The 23,058-nt window shown below is 37.4% G+C and overlaps 1 protein-coding gene across 3 annotated transcripts in view; it reads left to right on the top strand.

Moving 5' to 3' along the window:
• Nucleotides 1-3: 3 nt before the first annotated feature.
• FRS2 (fibroblast growth factor receptor substrate 2) overlaps nucleotides 4-23,058 on the top strand; it is a 112,492-nt gene continuing 89,437 nt past the window's right edge. For all 3 annotated transcript variants that reach the window (XM_058682155.1, XM_058682153.1, XM_058682154.1), the window contains exon 1: nucleotides 4-165. The gene's annotated coding sequence lies outside the window, so the exon portion shown is untranslated. The remainder of the gene's footprint in view (nucleotides 166-23,058) is intronic.

The following is a 23,058-nucleotide window of genomic DNA, read 5'->3' as shown; positions in this document are numbered from 1 at the left end:
CCGCTCCCCCGGAAGTGCTTTTTCAAGGTTCGGGCCGGAGAGAGGCCTGGTAGGCACAGCTGCTGTGGCTCGATCGGCTCCGCGTAAGGGCTCCTGCCCTGGTCGGAGCCCGGAGGTCCGCGGCCGCCGACCCGCGCCTGCTCCCTCCCAACGTCCAGGCCGACGGTGAGTGGCCGGGGGAGCACACCCGGACTGCCGCCGGCCGCGTCAGGGCTTGTGCTCTCGGGCCCCCGCTGCCCGCTCTACGTTGCGGGCTCGGCTGTCGGGGTTCGGGGAAGGGGCTTGACGACCGCCGACGTTCTCGCACAGTCCGCCGGGCGGGAAGAAGCGGGCGGCCGGGCCTTGGGGTAGGCGGGGCGGAGCCGAGGAGGGGGTTCCTGGAGCTGTTGTAGCCGTTGGGACTTCAGAGTGGGGATGGGCTGGGCCTCCGTCCATCCGACCTCCTCATTTCTGCTCCCCCAAATCTTCGCGCTGCATTTCAGATTTGGTTTTCTGTGTCGACATGGGGCTGGGAACCTGGACACCAGACTCTGTCATGGTTCCAGTTCCCGACTTTTGCATCCTTTGGCTCTGTCCTCGGGTCAGTAATTAGCCTGGGTCCCAGGGGTGTCGTCTCCTCGGTCCCAGAGCTGGGCGATGCCTGTGTAGATGCGGGGGCTCCTTTGCAAAGCTTTTCGTCCAGACCCGCCTAGGGGTTTCCCGGGATCGAATTGGACTGCTCTCGGGACCGGTTCTGGATACGTAGGTCAGTGTGGCACCAGCGTGTCTCCCACGATCTTTACTCATTGGAAAGCTTGCTCAAGCTGTTGTTGAAGTCACTTAGAAAAACAACTTGCTCGAGCAAAGTCAGTAGTTGAGATGAGTTCTCTTTTTTCTTGCAGGCTTAAGGATGCTGTTCTCTAATATGCACTCCTAATTCTTGTGGCCATCTGAAGTCACAGTTGTACGATGAGTTCAGTCTGCGGTTATTGCATGAATTAATTGCAGAGGGTTGGCGAATTCTTGTATCCCTTCTTTCCCGAAGTTTGTATGCCTTCATATTTGGAACTGTCATTTTCCTTAACCTTTAAAGAAAAAAATTTTTTTTCTCAGTAACTCCATCGGGGTTTCGTATACTGTTGCAATTGTGCTGCATTGCAGAGGGTGCACACAGGTGGGCAGAGGGGTTTCCTGGGTGTGTGTTTTTAACCTATATTTTGAAGTGTTTACCTCCGACAAATTGAGAGTTTCCTAGAGGAGGAGAAAGTGATGTAGGTAGTTTTGTTTTTGTTTTTGGTTTTGGTTTTTTTAGTGAACAGATTTTATATAATAAACTGCTGGAAGGTTTGTAGGAGATAAGGGTTTTCCACACTTAATAGTGATTTTTAAATTATCACAAGAAAATGTGGTTACTGCAGGTTATGGCTGTCTGCAGATGACCGCTGATTTTGCAATGCAAGTATACACAAAACCATCTTTGTGAAACCAGTGACACTTTGCTGCATTTCTCATCTTGTGCTTATATTAGGACATACACTGTAGTTTTTTTGGGACTTACCTCATTCTCCTCCCACTACTGGAAGGGAAGGTAATATCATGAATTAGGGAAAGTAGACTGAAGTGATAAGTTTCAGTGAGCTCTCCTGTGGACAAGAACATTTATTTTAGTGTTGTTGATTTTCAACAGGCATAGGGTGGATGATTTTTTAAAAACGGTTTCTTTTATTCCTTTATTGATTGGTCAAAGGGTGGATGGTTTTTAAAGTCCCTGGAAAAAATTGTGGAGGGAAGATTAGTTGCCCATGTTTTAGATAGGAACTCTAGATTCTTAGTCATTTGAAGTACTTAATTGTTTAGAGCTTCTGGTTGGAATATTGGAATAAAGAAAATCTGCAAAAGGAGTCAAGTTAGACATGATTCTGAATCCATACTGAGAGTATGATAGCTAATGTGTTTAGAAGGGAAGTATGTAAAGAATTGTAAGAGCAGAAGAAGGTAATTGGGGAATTTCAGGTGCCCTTAGGCACTGTAAATTTTATTATGTTCAAGTTCATTCAATAGATATTAAACATTTACATTGCAAATTTTATTGTATTATTCAAGTCAATTCATTGGATACTGAACTTTTGCTGTTAGGCATCAAGCTATGTCAGGCAACCATGTAGGAACAAATAAAGATATGGCCAAAAGCATTAAAATTCATGTTTTGGCAGTAATTTCCTAGGACGTGTCAGAAATCATGAAGAGGTGAATTGAATTGTTAGGCATATTAAATTTTTTCTAATGGGAGGTGGGTGTTGTGTGTTTCATGAAAAGCACTGTTAGGCATTGTAGGATACAAAGATTAAGTTTTTGGTCTTTATGAATTTGAAATCTAGAAGGGGATGTAAGATATCTGCATAAAAATATGTAAATGCTTACTGTGTGAGTGGTTTGACCCAAAGTTTGGAATTCTATGAAAGGAAAATTGGTTCATTTTTAACTAGAGTAATCAGCTAAAAAGTGGAAAGTGGTAGAGGTTAATAATATTTATGAAGGTAGCTCTGAAGCTGTTGAACACTTAGCACTATGCTTTATGCTCTTGGACTTACATACATTTTCTAAGTTTCACAACAACATATAAGCATCTTTCTTAATCACGAGGGCAATACTCAAATATCTTAAGTTGCTGAGTCTCCGTTTGAATCCAGGTCTGCCTGGCACCAAAGCCCGTGCATTTCCACTATATCATGCTGCCTCCCAATAAACTGGTAACCTGATTTTACCATTGCAGAGGGTAAGACTTTGCTAAGACAAAAATTTAGGGGTTGGTAGTAGGTGGATGAAGAAGGCTTTTCAAATAAAGGGAATGAGGTAAGCACAAGTGTGGAGGTGGGAAAGGCCATCGTATACACAGAGAAAAGTTAGTGGACAGATTACTTAGAATGTAGGGTTGATTTTTGGAAATGAGAGATGCGGTTTGAAATTTTAACTGGGGCTGGATTGAGGAACATACTTAAATGCTGTATTTAGGAGTTAATGAGAAACAACGAGGTCTAATAGTGTCATATGTAAAATGGTTGTAGAAAGCCAACTTTCAATATACATATTGGGCAAGGGCAGTGGCATTGAGATGGGGCGGGGGGAGGAGCAATTGTTGGGGGAAGGTTGGGGGGAACTGGAAGTTGAAAATTATACTCATTTTAAGTATGGGTGATGGTGATGGTGGTACTATTATTAGAAATATAGGGAAGGAGGTGCATAGTGTGATCAGTTTTGAATATGTTGAGTTTTTCATGTACTTGCAAAATACTGGAAATGCCCAGAGGCTTTTGGAAATGTGGGTTTGTAGTTCATGAGAGAGGTCAATGCTAGGCATATATTAAATATGGGTGTAGAGGACAATACAAATAGATGCACTTGTTGAATCTGTATAAATAGGAGATGAAAGAGCCAGGGGAGAGTTTATGAGGGAAGAAAAAAAAGTGAACCTTTATTTGAGATGGCATCTGTTTAAAACAGGAGGAAAATAAATATAGTCTGTATTGTATTCTGCTCCCTCTCATTGCAGATTCAGGAGTACAAAGAATCTGATCATTGAAAACCCAGTCGGGAAATACAATTTTTTTGCCATTGCTAGCAAGAATATTATGCTACTGTTACCCCATTTCATAGAGGATGAGTTATTTCAGAGTCATTTGTTCCAGAGTGTTAGGCTTTGATTACTTAAGAGCTGTTTGGTCTTTTCTTTTGGGCATTTGCTGGCAAGTGATATGTGAGGATTTGGAAGCAAATCTCTGATAAGTATTCTGTTTATTTATGTGTGTGACTTTTAATTTTGATTTCGATATCAAGAGTCTCTGAATATTCAAATATATTTTTGTGCCTTACTTTCCTACTGGCTGCTAATAGTGCCTTTTATAGAAAATGGTATTTAATTACATACTTTTTTTTTTTTTTAATTTTTGACGTTTTATTTTTTGAGAGGGAGAGACAGAGCGTGAGCAGGGGAGGGGCAGAGAGAGAGAGGGAGACACAGAATCCGAAGCAGGCTCCAGGCTCTGAGCCGTCAGCACAGAGCCCGACACAGGGCTCGAATCCATGAACGTGAGATCGTGACCTGAGCCAAAGTTGGAGGCTCAACTGACTGAGCCACCCAGGCACCCCTAATTATGTATTTTTTTCCAACTCTCTTTTATAAGTACTTTTGATGAACTTAAGCAGTTTTGTCTTTAATGTTCTGATTATTCTAGAGGGATAGAATTGTAAGATACTTTTATCCATCACGTAATGATACATATATAAAAACTATGTATTTTTATTTGGGAACTATTTAAGTACTGTAGATTTTTAGAATTTCCTGTAGTTTTCTGTTTAGATACTTAAATATGGGGAACCTGTGTATTAATGTGTAAAAAATTGTAATAGTTTAAGGAATGAGGCTTAGAGTTGTAACTTTATGAGGGCAAGTTTATTATTTTTAGACTGAGTAACCATGGAAGTGCTTATTTCCTTCTTGAGGATTAATATACCCCTTTTGTTTTTGAGGAATATGTTTTTTTACTATATCAGGCACTTGGGAATGTCCTAAGAGTCCTGCGTCAGTGTTGTTGGAGGCAGGGGGGTTTGTGTGTGCTTTGTCTGGGCTGGTTGGCTTAGTTGCAGTGAGCCTGGTATTATTGAGGCAAAGGTCAGGAGTTCCATTTAGCTTTAGTCTGAGTGATGGCCAGGGAAGTACACCTCTAGCCAGCTGTCTTGGAAATTCCTCAGTTGTCATTGGTCACAAAGGTGACTGGATTAGGATGGATCTTTATACCACTGAAAGGATATTAGCGGAAACTTAGCATAATGGTTAGTAACTCTGACTCTGGAATTAGACAGATCTGTGTCAAAATTCTTGGTCTGTGACGTTGGGAGAGTCCCTAAACCTCTCCAAGCCTCTATTTCCTCATTATTGAATAGGTTAATATTTGGTTTGGGCATGTCCTACCGTTGTTTTCTTTTTCCAAGTGGGAGTTAGCTGCTTAGACCTGTGGTTCCCTAGTGCTGGACTATGAAGTGTAGTCCGTGAGAGTTCTCACTTGTCTGAAATGAGAATGAGTTAGCTTTTCATAAAACTAGATCTGTTGAATTTAAAAGACAGTATTTTTTCTAAAAGTATCTTTTACCATTTCTGATGTAAGCATATTAATTCTTTTATGAAATAATGCTGGTGGTAATTGACAGTTATTTTCTTTTTAAATGTTCTTGTCAAAATAATAGTTGGCAACTCTATGCATGTCCCCCAGTTTTATTGTTTTTAAGATTATGCGTGTCCCCCCAGATGTTATTGTTTTTAAGATTATGGTTCTGTGAGATTTGAAAATCTTGGCTTAAACAGAACCAGGGAATTGGGGGAGATTACTTATCCAATATATTATACATAGTCATGTTAGGTGTGGGGTACATTCTACCCTTCCATTACCCAATAGGGGCTGTATTTTGATTCTCACCACCGCTGAATTTAATGTTGTGAAGTTTTACATGAAGACCTTCAAGGAGCAGTTCAGATTATTTTCAATTCAGACAGGTTGCTTCAAATTATTTAAAGCTGTATTTCCTAACCAGAGTCTCGAGAGGAAACTGGTAAACTATGGGGGCTGTCTGGGGGTGCTGCTCTAAGACATTACTCTGTTGATTAGCCAACAAGATAAATAACTAGCCTTTGACATAGTGAAGTAGTAGAGATTGGCTTTCCTTTTCACCTCTTCTGCAGGGAAGATCTTTGAAGCTAGAGTACGAAAAGCTTTTTTAATATAGCAAGTAAACCTTGTACAAATATCAGTATTCAAAATGCTTTCTAGAGAAAGAATAGTTCAGCACTTTGCATAATGGGTTATGTAAGTGGAGCCACAGAAGTCCTCCTGGGGACACAAACCAATTATTAGCATAAGCACTATTGAAATTACATTCAGTTGTCTAGATGGGAAGTGTTTTTACTCCCTCGTTCACTTAGCACTGGGGGGCCGAAAACTTAAGGTGCAGAAGCCTAAATGACTGTTAAATTAAGGCTTAACATTGGTTTCCTTTTAGTGTTTTTGGATAGGTAATTTTAAGAATTGCGAGTGCTATAGAAATACTGAATATGTGTTAGAATACCTAAAGGAAAATGTTCAGGTTAAGTTGAAATAGCTTAGGCCCTCTGTCTTTTAATGTTAAAGGAAACTGGAGGTTTGTTGCTTTAGATATTAAGGATGTTATTGTTTTATAGAGTTTTGTTGTATATCATTGTTTCTGGTAAGTAAAAGACTCGTATAGAATTCATTTATTTTAAAAATGTTTACATTTTTCCTCGGAAATACTTCTGATGGCAGAAATGAATGGTATACTCAGAAGTCTGGAGAGGTAGCCCAAAGAGTCCTGCTCTAGGTAGAAAACTTCATGATTCCTATAAAAATTCACACGAATTTCACATTTTGCTATTTTATGTAGATGTAAACAGTGTTTTAAAGCACTGTCGGCTAAAATTGGTGCCCCCCAAAAGGAGCGATATGTTCATCCTGGGGAGTTTCATATCCCTATGACATGGCTTGTTTAGTAGCAACTGTGCTTAACCATTTATTTTTGACTCATAAAAGAAAATGCTGTGTTTAATGCTTTTTGGTGGGACATGGGATTGTGGGCAATTATTGACACTTTATAGGTTTTTAACAAGCATCAAACGGTTTTGAATACTACTAAGAAGCTGTAGTTTCATAGAAATAAAATGACTTTAAAAGGAGATTTAATCAATTTTAAGATGTTCTTTTATATTTTAAGATTATTCAATTAGCAACATATTTCTAGTGTTACAAAAAATATCGCAGCAGTGTCTAATTGAACTTTCTGTAATGATGGAAACGTTCTAAGTCTGCTATTCAATATAGTGACCCTCATATTCCTACCAAGCACTTAAAGTGTGTCTAGTTTTATAGAAGAACTTTTAAATTTTATGTAATTTTAATTAGTTTAATTGCGAATAGCCTCACTTGTGGCTAGTGACTACTGTTAGTGCTGCTTTCAAGGGTTAGGAAGCCCAGGAGAAGGGAGGTTAGAAATCTTTCTGCCACTCCTCAGCTCAGTTATAAGCCAAGATTAGGCACTTGGTAAGTGTTTCTTAAATGAAATAAAATTTTTATTTCAATTTTTTTTTTTTTTTTTAATTTGAGAGAGAGAGAGAGAGAGAGGGTGTGAGTGAGTGGGGGAGAAGGGCAAAGGGAGAGGGAAAGAGAATCATAAGCGGGCTCGGTCCTACAACCTTGGTATCGTGACCTGAGCCAGAATCAGGAGTCTGAGGCTCAACCGACCGAGCCATCGATGGGCCCCCGTTGTTTCAATTTTTAAGACTAAAGTTTGTGAAATAATCTATTATTTTTAGAGAGTGATCACTAGTCTTGATTATTTTCTTCTGTGTTAATTTTTAAATTTTACTTTTATTACAAGAGTATACAGTGTACTGAATGTACAGTTTAAATAATTATACAATTGGGGCGCCTGGGTGGCTCAGTTGGTTGGGCATCCGACTTCAGCTCAGGTCATGATCTGGCAGTCTGTGAGTTTGAGCCCCCGTGAGTTCAAGCCCCACGTTGGGCCCTGTGCTGACAGCTCAGAGCCTGGAGCCTGCTTCTGATTCTGTGTCTCCCTCTCTCTGGCCCTCCCCTGCTCACACTCTGTCTCACTCTCTTAAAAATATATAAAAAATATATAAACATTAAAAATAAATAGATAGATAGATAGATAGATAGATAAACAATGAACTACCATTCATTGGTAGTTCTATTCTATGGAAAAATAGAACGTTGCTAGTATCTTTGGAGTCCCTTTATACTCCTCACCATTTGTGTTCTCTGACATGTGTTCTAAGTCACCACCATCTAAATTTTGTGTTAATCGTTCCCTTTTCCTTTTTATTTTAATGAATTAAAAAAATTCATTTCCTTTTATTCCAGTTTGGAAGTTAAATTTTATGTAGTTTTCCTTTATTTTAGTTTTTCCTTAATCCCAACAAATTAGATATTATTATTGTTTTAAACACTTGCTTTAATTTGCCTCTGTATTTACAAATGTCTTTGCTCATCATTCCCATTTGCATCTCAGACCTCTTGTCTGGGATCTAAGACCATTTTGTCTCTGCCTGAAACATATCCTTTACAGTTTTCTTTAGTGAGGGTCTGTTGTTGGAAAATGTTTCATTTGTTTGAAAATACATCTAAGTCTCATTACTGAAGATGGGTTTTTCTGAGTATGCATTCTGTGTTAGCAGTTAGCATTCTTTGTTCATATAGCTCTTATTCCATTCTCTTCTGGCTTCTGTTGCTTTGAAAAATCTGTAATCCATCTAATTGCCATTCTTTTACAGATACCTGTTGTTTTATTATAGCTATATTTAGAATATTTAGAATCTGTTTTGCACACCATATTTGGGTATGTCTAGAAGTTGATTTCTTTTTATTTATCATGCTTGGAATTCACCAGGCCATAGAATCTGAGGATTGGTCTCTTGCAAAAATTTTGGAGAACTTTTGGCCATTTTCTCCTCAAATTTTATCTTCTGTATTTTTTTTTATCTGGAACTTGTATGGAAGTATACTCAGTCTTCTTACTGTACCCTCTATGCCTCTTAACCTGTCATATTTCATTTTTTATATTTCATATTTTCCATTTCTTTATCTTTCTGTGTTGTGTTCTAGACAGTTAGATCTTTCTTCCATTTGGCTAATTCTTGCTTCAGCTGTGTTTAACCAGTTTATTGAATTAAAAAAAATTTTTTTCACTTTGTTTTAACTATGATATTTTTATAGTAAAATATACTTACCACTTTAAACTTTTATTTTATTTTCTTAAAGTACTTTTATTTATTCTGAGAGAGACAGCACAAGTTGCAGAGGGGCAGACAGTGAGGGAGAGAGAGAATCCCAAGCAGGCTCCACATTGACGTTGTGGAGCCTGAGCCGGGGCTTGAACTCATGAAACTGTGAGATCATGACCTGAGCTGAAAACAAGCATCAGATGTTTAACCAACTAAGCCACCCAGGTGCTCCTAAACTATTTTAAAGTGTTAGTTCCGTGATGTTAAGTACATTCACTAACACCACTGTCCATCTCCAGACCTTTTTTTTTATCATCGCAAACTGAAACCTGTGCCCATTAAACAATAATTTCCCATTTCCCTCCCTTTACTAGCCCCTGGCAGGAACTGTTATACTTACTGTTTCTATGAATTTGGCTATTCTAGTACCTCATATAAATGGATCATATAATATTTGTCCATTTGTGTCTGGCTTATTCACTTAACATAATGTCTTCAAGGTTCATCCATGTTGTGTAGTATGTTCATTGAGTTTTAAAAATTTTCACCTAGTCTATTTTTTCACTAAGTTCCTTTTTAAGACTGCTTTATCCTTATTATTTTTTGGTAGTCTGCTTTTTCTTGGCCATGTTCTCAAACTTTTATTTTTAAAAAAACCTATTAAATATATTTCTTTTATATTTGTCTGATAATTTCTATATCTGAAATCTTTGTATATGATTCTGCTGTTTGTTTTGGTGTATTAATTTTACAGAGTGATTTTTAATACTACTTTAAAATCGTAGGTTAGGGGCGCCTGGGTGGCACAGTTGGTTATGTCCGACTCCAGCTCAGGTCGTGATCTTGTGGTTTGTGGGTTTGTGCCCCTCGATGGGCTCTGTGCTGACAGCTTGGAGCCTGGAACCTGCTTTGGATTCTGTGTTTCTGGCTCTCTCTGTCCCTCCCCCACTCATGCTCTGTCTCTCTCTGTCTCCCAAAAATAAATAAACATTAAAAAGTAAGATAAAATAAATAAAATTGTGTAGTTTAGAGCTTATAAGTAAACCCCTGGTGGTTAGTATCTTGTTTTCTTAAATTTTGGTCAAAATGTTGTTTGGTTTATTTATGGTGTAGTTACTTTTTTTCCTTTGCAACTAATAAGCAACCTGCAGGGAGGTATCCTAGTGTTTTATTTTTTCTTAATGAAAAACTAAGTAAAGTAATATAACTTATCTTTGTATAGTGCTTTCTAGTTTGCCAAGGGTTTTTATATTTTATGATTTTATTTTATAGTTCTGGAAACTAAGACAGACATAGCTAATAAGAGGTAGCATTGGAATTTAAACCCTGGTTTACTTAATATTCTTTTTACTAGCTACACTTGCTTTTTAAGTTATTAGATAGACTGTAAACTTAGGGCATGGTCTGTGTGTGTCTTGTACACTGTTACACTGTCAGTACCTTGAACTTTTGAATGAATAAATAACGTAGACATGAGTTGCTGTCTGACGAGGGTCTTATAAGGTAGTATTGTTATAATCATGTTCTTATGTAGTTTATGTTTATATATGCATATAGATAGATATAATGTATAATTACCATATAATTATATACATGTGATTGTTGAGAGCTTAGAGCTTGTGTGGGAGAGGTTTTTGATGCTTTGCATAACTCCAGCTAAGATTTTCAGATCAAAAAGTTGATGGATTTGCATATAGCAAAGATTTGGTTTACTTGAAAATACTAGATGTTGAAGGGGTGTGTGGGTGGCTCAGTCAGTTAAGTGTCCAACTGTAGATGTCGGCTCAGGTCATGATCTCACAGTTGGTGAGTTCAAGCCCACAGCACAGAGCCTGTTTGAGATTCTCTCCCTCTCTCTCTCTGCCCCTCCGCTGTGCGTGCGCGCTCTCTCTCTCTCTCTCTCTCTCTCAAAATAAATAAATAAATAAAATATTAGGAAAAAAACATTAGGTGGTGAAGGTTGGTGAGGCAGATTTCTTACACTAGTTCAGTTCTTTTTCTAGTTGTTAAACAATTCTTTAAGATTTGGTCATCAGAGGAAATGACTCAAGGTTTTCCTAAGGTCACTTTTTGCATTGATAAACTAAGATGTCATGTTGGTTAAGGTAATCTTTTGACCTGGTGAATTGGTAGAATCTGGGTCCTTTTTTCGCTTACTTCCTACCTTCTATCTCCCATTCTCAGTTAAAGCTGGAAGGACTTAGGAATTATTGAATCTTGGCTAAAACATGAATTCATTCAATGAATGACTGAGTCAGTAAATAGTTATTGGGAGACTAGTAGGTATCAAGAGCCATGCTTGGCATTGAGGTTAAAATGGAGAATCAAGGTGGATGTGATTGCTATCATGTAGCACAATTTAGAGGTCATGAACTATTATATCCTTTGTCTGTGTTAGTCACTTAATATATTTAAATTGAATATATGTAAGAAAATCTTATTTATATCTGTTGAAACTTTTCTGGCAAGGGAGAAAATTCTGAGGACTGTTGCTTAATGGAATATGTAAGTATAGGGTTTGAGATTCAGAACTATTCACTTAAGCATATTCTGAAAATTGACTGATACTTTCATTTAAATTGAAGGCTTTTATTAAAGCCTGACTTAAGTAAGTTATGGTTCAATCTAAAGTCTGCTATTTGCCTCATGTGGTTTTGTGAATAGTTAGTAGGCAGTAGTGTCTTGAAAGATATATATTTCATGGCTCATTTTACATTACTTTATCTCCCACCCCCTCAAAAAAAAACTAATATATATGCCTAATATATATGTAAGGCATAGGCATTAAAAAAAAAAACAAAACTTTTATTATGAGGTAGAGACTCATAGGAAGTTGCAAAAATAGTCGTGTCCTATATACTCTTACCTCAGTTTCCCCAATGGTGACGTTTTATATAGCTGTCATACATATGAAAATCGGAAAGTTGATATTGGTACATTACTGTTAACTACACTACAGACCATGTACAGATTTCATCATTTTTTAAACCTTGCATCTCTGTGTGTGTATGTGTGTAGTTCTATACAGTTTTATCCCATGTATAGTTTTGTGTAACCGCTACCATGATCAAAATTCAGAACTGTTCCATCACCACAGAACTCCCGTGTTACCTGTATATCTTCACAACCCCACCCAACACTAGTTTTACCATTATGAGAATATTGTGTGAATGAAATAATATAGTGTGTAGCCTTTTGAGATGTATATTTTAAAACTATAATTTGTTTTAATTCCAGAAGTAAAGTAACATTTCAGAAAGGTTAGACAGTGGAAAAAACATAATTTGAAACCACCCTCTCATAGTTATCATTTTGGAGTTTTTTGCAGCCTTTTTCATATGATGTTTTATATCATATTTTTAGCAAATGCTCAACTTTGCTTTTTTTAACTTAATATTACATTAAATATTTTCTGTTACCATCATACTTAATTTTTACTATTATAGGAAATGTTGTAGAAAATACCTTTGAGCATATAGATTTCATCATATTTTTAGTTATTTCCTTAGGGCAGATCCCAAATGTGTGATATTAAGACAAAGGATATGAAGGTTTATTAGTCTTGAAACATTTGGTCAAATTGTTCCCCAAGAGGATAGTATTACATAGTATTACTAGTACTGTTTCACTGTATCCTTGTTAGATAGGATATTAGTGTTACTCCCCCCCCCCCCCCGACTTAATAAGGTGAAAAAGGTACTTCACTGTTCTAATTTTAGAGTGCATTTCTTTATGTAACATTTTTTTCTTTGAAGAGGAAAATTGATTGTAGTGTCAGAATGACATGAACTTTTAAAAATGTGATTTTGCTTTTAAGTAATTTAGAAAAGCATTTTAACGTCTCTGTTAGTGTTCAGCAGTTCTGAGCAGGAGGTTGAATCACCAGATCCTTCTTCTTTACATTACCTGTACCTCCTTAGTTTGCAGGTGTTACCTGCGATGCCAGTTTCTGCATTGCTTCTCTCTGGTCTCTACCGTTCTCTCTTAGTTACTATCCTCAGTCTGGATTCTTGACCTTTTCCCCTGTTCCTCATCAGAGAGTGGCTGCTCCCTCCACTGGTACCACACCAGCACTTCATTCATTTCTCCCATGTTCTTGTCAGCTTCAAGTGCAAGGTCATGCTGCTATGTTAATGCATTACTGTGATGTTATCCTTATGGCTAAGTATAATCCTGGGACACTGGTGGCCACCACAGAAGTTATATGGCTAATAATGTATGGAGTGTATGTAAGGTACATGAACACAAAAGTAACAGAATACAAGGAAATTGTACACCTTTTACTTTTCTGTATGTTTTGGAAGATAGCAGTATTCTTAGAATAGTAGACCATCAGGATAATAATAAAACCCTTAAAACAAAAGTTTTTAGTTGAATGTTACTAAGTGCTATGCAATCTGCAAGCAGTTTATTTAGACTTCACAATTTTCCCATAAATTATGGGGGTATCTAGATAGGAAGATCACATACGTGATATGGAATAGGTAATTGAAAAAGTTGGTTAGCAAACTGATACACTGTTTATAATTTTAACTCAAATATACACTATATTCCTTCACCATTTTTTGGCCTCTACAGTGTCAGTGTTTTTCTTTATGGGTAGATCCTTTGATTAAAATTCTGGATTGTCAGGGCACCTGGGTGGCTCAGTAAGTGTCCGACTTTTGCTCAGATCATGATATCGCAGTTCTTGAGGTTAAGCCCCATGTCAGTCTCTGCACTGACAGCTCAGAGCCTGGAGCCTACTGCGGATTCTGTGTCTCCCTCTGTCTCTCTCTGCCCCTCCCCTGCTTGCATTCTGTCTGTCTGTCTCTCTCTCTCAAAAATAAACATTAAAAAAAAAAAAAAAGAATTCTAGATTGTCTTTTTAACATAATCCACACCTAGGAGGCATAATCTATTAGATATCATAACAGTATCCATTTCCTATAGAAGAGAGAATTTAAGGCACTTTCTGTGGTTTTATGCTTTTTTTCCTTATTCTTTTAAAGCTGTTTTATATACACCTAATTCCATAATAACTTTTAAGAAAACAATTAGCCTTTGAATCTTTTTGAACTTTTCAACATAATTTTCAGAGAAAACCACCCCTTTCGCCCTCATAATCTGTGAGAAACAGCCGGCTCTTGTTAAGCGTCCAGCTCATTTGTTGAGAGCAGAAGGGTGGGGGCATGCCAAGAAAGTGGTCTACTTGGAAGACTGTACCAGGTGCAAGTGGTCAGCCTGTGGTGGGCATCAGGGAGTGGTTTATAGAGGGCTTGGAGGGCTTTATTTCTGTAAGTTATGATAAGGTAAAGGCCTATTGAAAGAGTTTCTCCTGAATGAGCATTCTTTTTTTTTTTTAATTTTTTTTTATTATTATTTTTTAATGTTTTTATTTATTTTTGAGACAGAGAGAGACAGAGCATGAGCAGGGGAGGGGCAGAGAGAGAGAGGGAGACACAGAATCCGAAGCAGGCTCCAGGGTCTGAACTGTCAACACAGAGCCCGACGCAGGGCTTGAACTCAAGACCGTGAAATCATGACCTGAGCTGAAGTTGGACGCTTAACCGACTGAGCCACCCAGGCGCGCCCTGAATTAGCATTCTTATTTCCATTTTATAGATGAGAAAGCTGAGGCCTCAGAGAGTTGAGTAACATTCCCAAGGTCAGGCAAATAATAAGTGGTAGAGCCCAGGACTTGTACCTGGAGTCTGTATAGATTCAAATATAGAGTGTCCTCTTAATTGCGCAGGTGCTAGATGCCTTGCAGGTCATCTGGTTTACCCAGTTCAATGAGTACTCTTGGGTGGTCTTCGGGTCATGCTTGGGGGTCATGGTTTTACAATTATTCTACTTCTTGGGTCCTAGTTTCACGTTGCACTTTAGTATTTCTTTTGTACTATGTAAAAAACAAGAGTGCATTCCCAGGTGAAAATTAGGCTTATAATATTTGTTTTATTTGATATATACATCCTGATATTGGATGTGTATATTTGAGAAATATGGCTAAGATCTTGTGTTGTAACAGCTGAGGTAATCGTGAAATTAAACACTGTAAAAGGGAAAAGTGGAGTAGAGAACACAGACATAAACTTTTCTCTCCCTTCTGTTAAATTTCCTTCATAATTTGGGATCTGATCAGTCATCTTTATCCATGTCATTACTTGTTATTTCATGAAATATCAATTGAGCTATTAGGATTTAAAGAAGAAGATATTTTCTTGTAATTCATGGGTGTCTTTCTGTCCTCGCCAAGAACACATAAGCCTTTTGCTGATAAATGTTTGTCAATATTTAGAGTCTGATATGTATTTTTAGTTTGCATTTTGCTTTTCTAGAACAGAAAAAAAAAAACATCAAACAAACCTTAAAATACCCTTATTTCCATTAGTTTTCAGATGTTAGAGTCCAAAAAAGTTTTCCCACAAAGTAAAATGCATGTATTACAAAATAATTCATTGGGTTTTCTATTTTTATTACTGAAGACTATAACTACAAGCAGGGCTTCTGATCATTATGAGATAATTGGTGTTACCACATTGAGTTTTAATTCCAGCATTACAAATAGAAATTTTTTTTTTTTTTTCAGTTAGCATAGAGAGCTGTATTTCAGGTAGTATATGAGACTATTAGGCAATTTTTAAACCTTGAAAATAAGGAGGTCTCAGTTTTACTTTAGGTGGTCCTTGACTCAAGATAGGAAACCATTGACATGAATTTAAATATGTATTTGTTCAGTTGTTGATCCCTGAGTTTGATATGATTATAATTAATATTATGATTAGCAGTACTCTTTGAGTGTATATCAAATACCTCAGACACTCGAGCCATAATAAATGTAAAATAATTTAGAATAAAAGTGAACATTGTCAGTTGGTAATATTCTTGTCCATTTTGTAAATGTCAAGATATATTTAAACTCTGCATAATAATGATGAGGCACTTTTTACTATCTGTTTTCTTTCTTTCTTTCTTTCTTTCTTTCTTTCTTTCTTTCTTTCTTTCTTTCTTTCTTTCCTTCCTTCCTTCCTTCCTTCCTTCCTTCCTTCCTTCCTTCCTTCCTTCCTTCCTTCTTTCTTTCTTTCTTTCTTTCTTTCTTTCTTTCTTTCTTTCTTTCTTTCTTTCTTTCTTTCTTTCTTTCTTATGTTTATTTATCTTGAGAGAGAGGGAGAGAGAGAGAGAATCCCAAGCAGGCTCCACACTGCCGGTGCAGAGCCCAACGCAGGGCTTGATCTCATGAAGCATGAGATCATGACCTGAGCCAAAATCGAGAGTCAGATGCTCAGCTGACCCAGGCATCCCTACTTCCTGTTTTTTTAAGTATATCTTTATTTCATGAGTTAGTTTGTTGTTTGAATATTTGAACCTGGTAAAGGAATGTATAGATTATTTTTGATATGCTAGCTAGCATCTTTCATTTACTAGATATAGTCTAGACCTCGTTAGGCTAATTGGTTATGACAACAAGCCTTTGTGCTATTTAGTTTGATTTTTTGTTTTGTTTTAAACAGATCATGAAGTCTAAATTTGGAATGGTACATAGCAATATAGCTGTGTGCTTAAATGGAAGTCAGTGTTGTTAACAAGAGACCCCATAAAAGGATTTTTTATTTTACAAAAAATAAATATGATCCTCTTTCTAAATATTACCATGTTATATACTTCACTCCCCTTTCAAGATTTTTTTCCTAGTTTTCTGGTTTTATAATCGAACGGTCAGATTATAATAAACTTTTGAAGCAGAGGAAGAAGAGGGGATCAGATTAGTATTAGCTGCTGTTGTGTTAATTGTTCTTTTCATCTAGTAGCAAAAATCATATTAAGGAACAACATTTAAAAATTAGCTTGAGAAAGAGTTTGAACTGTTTCTTTCAATTTCTTGAGTTTTGATTACTGAGGGACTGCTGTGTTCAATGTTACTTGGAATTTAAGAGATAAAGAGAAAAATTCCATTAAAAACGATATCTTAAAAGTTTGTTATTTTGGCACTTGAAACTTACTGCGCCACGACTTTGTCTTTGTCTTCCCCTTCCCCCCCTTCCCTGTTTTTTAACTGCCTTTTGGATTCAAATGATTTTGGCATTTCTTAGATTCTTCACTAAATATTTCTGGTGATATAGCCATTTGAGATCTAGACCTTAACCAGGAATTCCAGCCAGTTTTTTTTTTTCTTCCTTCTTTTGATGACACACAGTGCTGACAAAATTATATTACATCCAGTTTTATTTCTGTAATCAAGGTTGCTTTTGGGTGAGATAAATTCCTCATCTATTTCATCACCTATTGTACTTTGTTTTGACTGGTGCAAAGTTGCCATAGTGGTGCATCTTCTCACCAAGGAGGAAATGAGAACGTTGGTTATTGGGTAACTTCTAGCAGCATAGATTCTTAGTTAACACTGCCTACAGATGAGGAGGTAGAACTATTTATGTGTCAGAGGATCAGGGAGAATTGTCTAAATTCCTTAATGAATTTGAAGTTCTTAATTTTTAACAAAAGGGCAATATGTGTACAGATCCAAAATTTAAAGGTACAAAAGGGTTTATTGTAAAAAGCAAGTCTTCTACCTCCCTGTCTATCAGGTTCCTTCCCCTGAGGCAATTGCTGTTTGTAGCAAGTTTTCTACATTTACAACCATATTCACTCTTTATTAGCTGCATAATATCCATTGTATTGAATATACTATAAATTCCCTTTTTGGTAGGCATTAAGCTTGTTTTCTATCTTTTAATTAAAAAAACTTTTTAAAATTTATTTTTGAGATAAAGACAGAGCACTAGTGGGGGAGGGGCAGAGAGAGAGGGAGACACAGAATCTGAAGCAGGCTCCAAGCTCTGAGCTGTCAGCACAGCTGGGTGGGGCCCAAACCCCTGAACCATGAGATCATGACCTAAGCCGAAGCCAGATGCTTCACCAACTGAGCCACCCAGGCGCCCCTGTAATTTTTTTTTTTTTTAAGAGTTTATTTATTTATTTTGAGAGAGAGAGAGAGAGCGAGAGAGCATGCAAGCAGGGGAGGGGGAGAGAAAGAGGGAGAGAGAATGAATTCCAAACAGGCTCCACACTGTCAGTGCAGAGCCCCATGGGGGGCTCAAACTCATGAACCTTGAGATCATGACCTGAGCTGAAATCAAGAGTAGGATGCTTAACCAACTGAGCCACCCATCTTTTCTTTTATAAATAATGTGGTGGTTGAGTATTGTATGCATATTTCACTCCTTTGCAAATATATCCCGTACTTTAAGTTTTAGACGTGGAATTTCTTTGCCAGTACTATGTGTGTGTGTGTGTGTGTGTGTGTGTGTGTGTGTGTGTGTATGCATTATATATATGCATATATGCATTACACTTTTTTTAAATGTTGGGGTGCGTTGGTGGCTCAGTTGGTTAAGTGTTCCATCTTGGCTTTGGCTCAAGTCATGATCTCGTAGTTTCATGAGTTCAAGCCTTGAGTTGGGCCCTACACTGGCAGCATGGAGCTTGCTTGGGATTCTCTCTCTCCCTCTCTGTCCTCTCCCACTTGTGCTGTCTCTGTCTCTCTCAAAGTAGATAAACTTAAAAAATGTTTTTTGTAAGAAAAAAGTTATTTTTATTTTTTAACGTTTTTTTTTTTTAATTTATTTTTGAGACAGAGAGAGACACAGCATGAATGGGGGAGGGGCAGAGAGAGAGGGAAACACAGAATCGGAAGCAGGCTCCAGGCTCTGAGCCATCAGCCCAGAGCCCGACGCGGGGCTCGAACTCGCCGACTGCAAGATCGTGACCTGAGCTGAAGTCGGACGCCTAACTGACTGAGCCACCCAGGCGCCCCCCAAAAAAGTTATTTTTAATTGGTTATTTATCTTCAGAGAAAAGGCGGGGAGGGACAGAGAGAGAGAGAGAAGAGAAAGGCTCCGTGCTGTCGGCATGGCTCCATTTCAGGAACTGTGAGATTATGACCTGCAGTGAAATGAAGAGTTGGACACCCAGCTAACTGAGCCACCCACGTGTCCCCAAGATTTTTGATAAATACTGCAAAATTGTTCTTGGTGTATTCCTTTCTGAAGTTATAGTATTAGTTTTATAAGGCAATGTTTGTAGAAGTATGATCACTGATTGGTTATATGCTATTTATAACTAGATTTATTTTCCTTATTTTTATTAATTAGGTGATTGCAAACTGATTACTCGCATTGCACAAACTACTGACGACATTCACTTGTTTACTTTGCCAAAATGTATTGTTTTAATTACTAGCAGTCTTTGTAATTTTACTCTTTTAACGTAGGTAGCCTCTATCTTGTAAATGAATTGTTTAAAAAGGGTTTTGGCTAGGGGATGGGTGAGTTAAAAAAAAAAAAAAAGGAATTTGGAATTGGAAGCCTATTTTTCCAATAAGTCGCATAAAAATGGTGTTTCGCTTACTAGGTCAAGCCATACAAAAATGATAACCTATTATATCGCAATATATTTGAAACACTTCGATAATACTGGTGGAAATTCATTCATTCTGCTGCATCCCTATCTTAATGGAGCTGTGTTGTGATTTCCATTACCTGGAACTGGATACTACAGTAGAATGAACTTCAAGTTGGTAGCAGCAACAAATGGAAAGTCCTTTCATTTGTTGCTACCTGGCTGTGCTGGGACCTGGTGAGGGAGGGAGCTGGGAAGAGGAAAAGATAGGATTTTCCTTCCTTTTCCTTCTTAGTAACTTTCCTTTTACTAGTACCATTCAGGAGGTCCTGATACCTGGAATTCAGGTAAGTTGAGATGAATTGAGACTTGATGGAGGTGATGGAGGGGGATGAAGAGTGAAAATGTCTGTAATTGTCAGAAGGTTTATAGAGTCTGAGAATAGGAAAGTGGAATAGAAAAGATTTCTAGTGATAAGACAAAGAACCATCTGTAAAGCATTTATAGTTTTTGTTTTTTTTTTAATCTTTCATATTTTTTTTGGAGGCAAGTGAGTGGGCAATGTTGAAGGCATTTTAAGCATTGTTCTGGGGGAGAGGACAGTCAGTGACATCTTGGTTACGTGTGGATTTCTTTAAGGGTACTCCAACCATTCTTCCCTGAAGAGAAAGTGTACACAAAGGCTCTGACTTAAAGAGACTGTTCTATTATATCCCAGTTGGTTTAAAGGTATCTGGGCTGGTCTAACTTGAAGTGTAGCAATAATTCTCTTTCTATTTGGTTCCATGGTGGAGCAAAACAGTTGACTATACAGCCGTTGTCCTTCAGACATGTCTAAATTTCTCAGTCTATTTATGAGCATCAACAAACACTTTGTGCATACTTCTGCCATGGGTTGAATACGTCTATTTTCCTTTAATTTAGCTTAAAACTAGTAATGGAATTCCTGAGGTTTTGAGAGGAATAGTGTTGGCAAGCTTAGTTTTGAAACTAAAGGCAAATTAAGATACCAAGCAAAACAGGAGACTATTACTTTAGAAAGGGATCTTAAAACTCTGCTGACATTTGCAAACCCAGTGTCTTATATTTATATAAGCTTTAGATAGGAACTGCTATTTTTCTAAAATTGTTGGTTTAAAAATAATTGTTACATTTGTGCATTTTAAAACTTGCTTCTAACACACTTTGGGTATGCTGGAGCTCAGCCTTTTTAGCAAAGTACTCAGACATTCGGGCATCAGCCCTTTTGGTCTTACTCTGTCTCAGACCATTTAGGATAATTAAGATGGATTGTGGATGTTAGGAATTTGATAAGCTTCCATTAAAATCTAATGTGGTTTAAAAAAACTGCTTAAAGTCGCCTTTGAATATGTTTAAATATGCTACCATCATATGAATTATGAAATTTAGCCGAGTATTGCTAAAAGGACAAATGATGGCACTTGTCATTTTGATGTTTGTTCTTTAAGTGTACCATTTCATTGCCTTTGGAAGATATTAGCTGCATGTACTCTGAAGGATTATACTAATTAAAAATAGGCCTTTCCCTGATTAAATCTATTTAATTCTAAGTTTTGTGTGCATGCAATTAATATTCATTTGTGGCCTTAGCATTTATGCAAATTTTACCCATCATCCCATGAGCTTTTTTTGAGTGCCTATTCCATGAAACGTATCTGTATATTTTGTTAGGTATTTCTTACTATTTTTAAATTCCTGCAGTACAAGAATTACGTTTTCTTATATTCTTTGGTAGTTCCCCCAGTGCAGTGCAATGAATGCCTTGTTGTGGGTAGATACTTAGAACTTATTTGCCTATTTGTCCACTTAACAGATATTTACCCAAAGTTTACTTTGTTCTAGAGGCTGAGGATGCAAAGTTAAGGACTCTGCCTTTAAAGTCTCTAAGTTGCTTCGACTTTGATAGGAGATTGAGAAAACAAATCAATTACGGTACCATGTGTCTTTCATAACTTTGGAATTATCTTTGAGAGTGCCAGAGCTCTGCTTCTGATAGAGGTTTTTGTACTCTCTCTCTGAAGAATGGAAGCTAACATTTTTAGGTGTCTAACAGGTTCTGTGTCAGTTTATCCTCCTAAATCCTTTGGCATAAACATGATGTCCATTTTAAACATGAGGAAACTGTCTTAGAGAGGTTATATAATTTGCTGAAGGTCACTTAGCTAATAAGTTGTAGAGTTGGGATTCTAACAGGGTTCTTTCATTTACACCAAGGTTTCTTTTTTTTTTTTTTAATTTTTTTTTTTAATGTTTATTTTTGAGACAGAGAGAGACAGAGCATGAACGGGGGAGGGGCAGAGAGAGAGGGAGACACAGAATCGGAAGCAGGTTCCAGGCTCTGAGCCATCAGCCCAGAGCCCGACGCGGGGCTCGAACTCACGGTCCGCGAGATCATGACCTGAGCTGAAGTCGGACGCTTAACCGACTGAGCCACCCAGGCACCCCTACACCAAGGTTTCTTAACTCTAGCACTATTGACATTTGGGGCAGTAGTTTTTTGTTGTGAAGGATTGTCCTGTGCATTAAGGATGTTCAGCAGTATCCCTGGCTCTACTTGGGCCACTACTAGGGTAGAACAAGGAGGCACCTAAGGCACAAAATTTAAGGAGTCAATCAATCTCAGGATTTTCAAAGTTCTTACCTGGCATTTAATTCTTACATCTGAGAAAGTTCTCCCACGCTTTGGCTTCTAGGTTTTGATTTAATATTCTCTGGAAATGATGTAAGAACTGAATCCCCTAGGCATTTAGATGTTCCTTGGGAGTTGGAGAACAGTATGAGCAGGAGCTTTTTGCAACTTTATCTCTCAGCCCAGAAGGCATGCTGTTGGGCAAAAGGGACTAATAAGAAAAGCGCTAAGTAAATACCTTCTAAATATTCCAGAGTTTAGAACCGTTAGGTGATATGTTACAGAACAAAGATACCAGTTGCTTCAAACTAATGGAGACTTAGAGCAAAACCTATACATTGAATATATTCAGCTTAATTTATTTTGTGCCTGGTGACCTAGCATTTTCCTGCTAGTATTGATTTTATAACATTAGAAATTCCATTAATTATTTTCTCATATCTCTCCTTCAGTATAAGTATATCCTCGTTGTATGGATAAATCCATTAATACCTTTTGACTGGACTGTAGTTTGCATGCTGAACTCAATCTGTATTGTTGGCGTAGTTCTCGAAAATGGAGTCGTTCAAAAATTGAGTATATAATAAAACCTTGAATTTTAGGAATATTGAGAAAATGGTGCCTGCAGAATTATGAATAGCGTGCCAGATTTGGGGTCTTAAATAGTTTCAACTTACATTTAACTTTCTGATAAAGCATTAATATTTGACTTGTGATAATACCCTTTTTCTCTTTTATATTGATAGGACTGGGGTTAGATTATAGTAATCCCTAAAAAGCTACTAGAGTAGGTAACTCTTGTTATAGGCAATAGAGAGCCATTAAAAGTTGTTGAACAGAAGAGTAATTTAGTAAAGGTAACTTTTCAGGAGTATTATTCTCACAACCATATGTATGATGTATTGGGCAGCAGCCTTCACAAAGGTCAGGTTAGAGGCCGGGCAAGAGGACATAATGAGAGTCTGAACTAGGATGCTTGAATAGGAATGGGTAAATAAGTCTGGATGAGAACATTTTTTGGAATGTATTTTTTTCTTGATCATAAAAATATAGTAAATGTATAAATACAGAAAAATAAGAAGGTGCTACTTACTTTTATTTCTATCATTTAGAAATACAACCACTTTTAATATTCTCAGGCATCCCTTTTTAGTTCTGTCTCATCTTACATCCTCCTGTGTGCCTCTCCACACCAAATTTTGGAGAAAGAGCCCAGAAGGCCAGATTCTCTTCTCATAGGTTATGA

The sequence above is a fragment of the Neofelis nebulosa genome, chromosome 8 (assembly GCF_028018385.1).
Source record: "Neofelis nebulosa isolate mNeoNeb1 chromosome 8, mNeoNeb1.pri, whole genome shotgun sequence".
In the NCBI taxonomy this organism is placed as follows: domain Eukaryota; kingdom Metazoa; phylum Chordata; class Mammalia; order Carnivora; family Felidae; genus Neofelis; species Neofelis nebulosa.
Note: the sequence above shows the minus strand (reverse complement) of the source record. Positions and strands in the feature narration are given on the sequence as shown.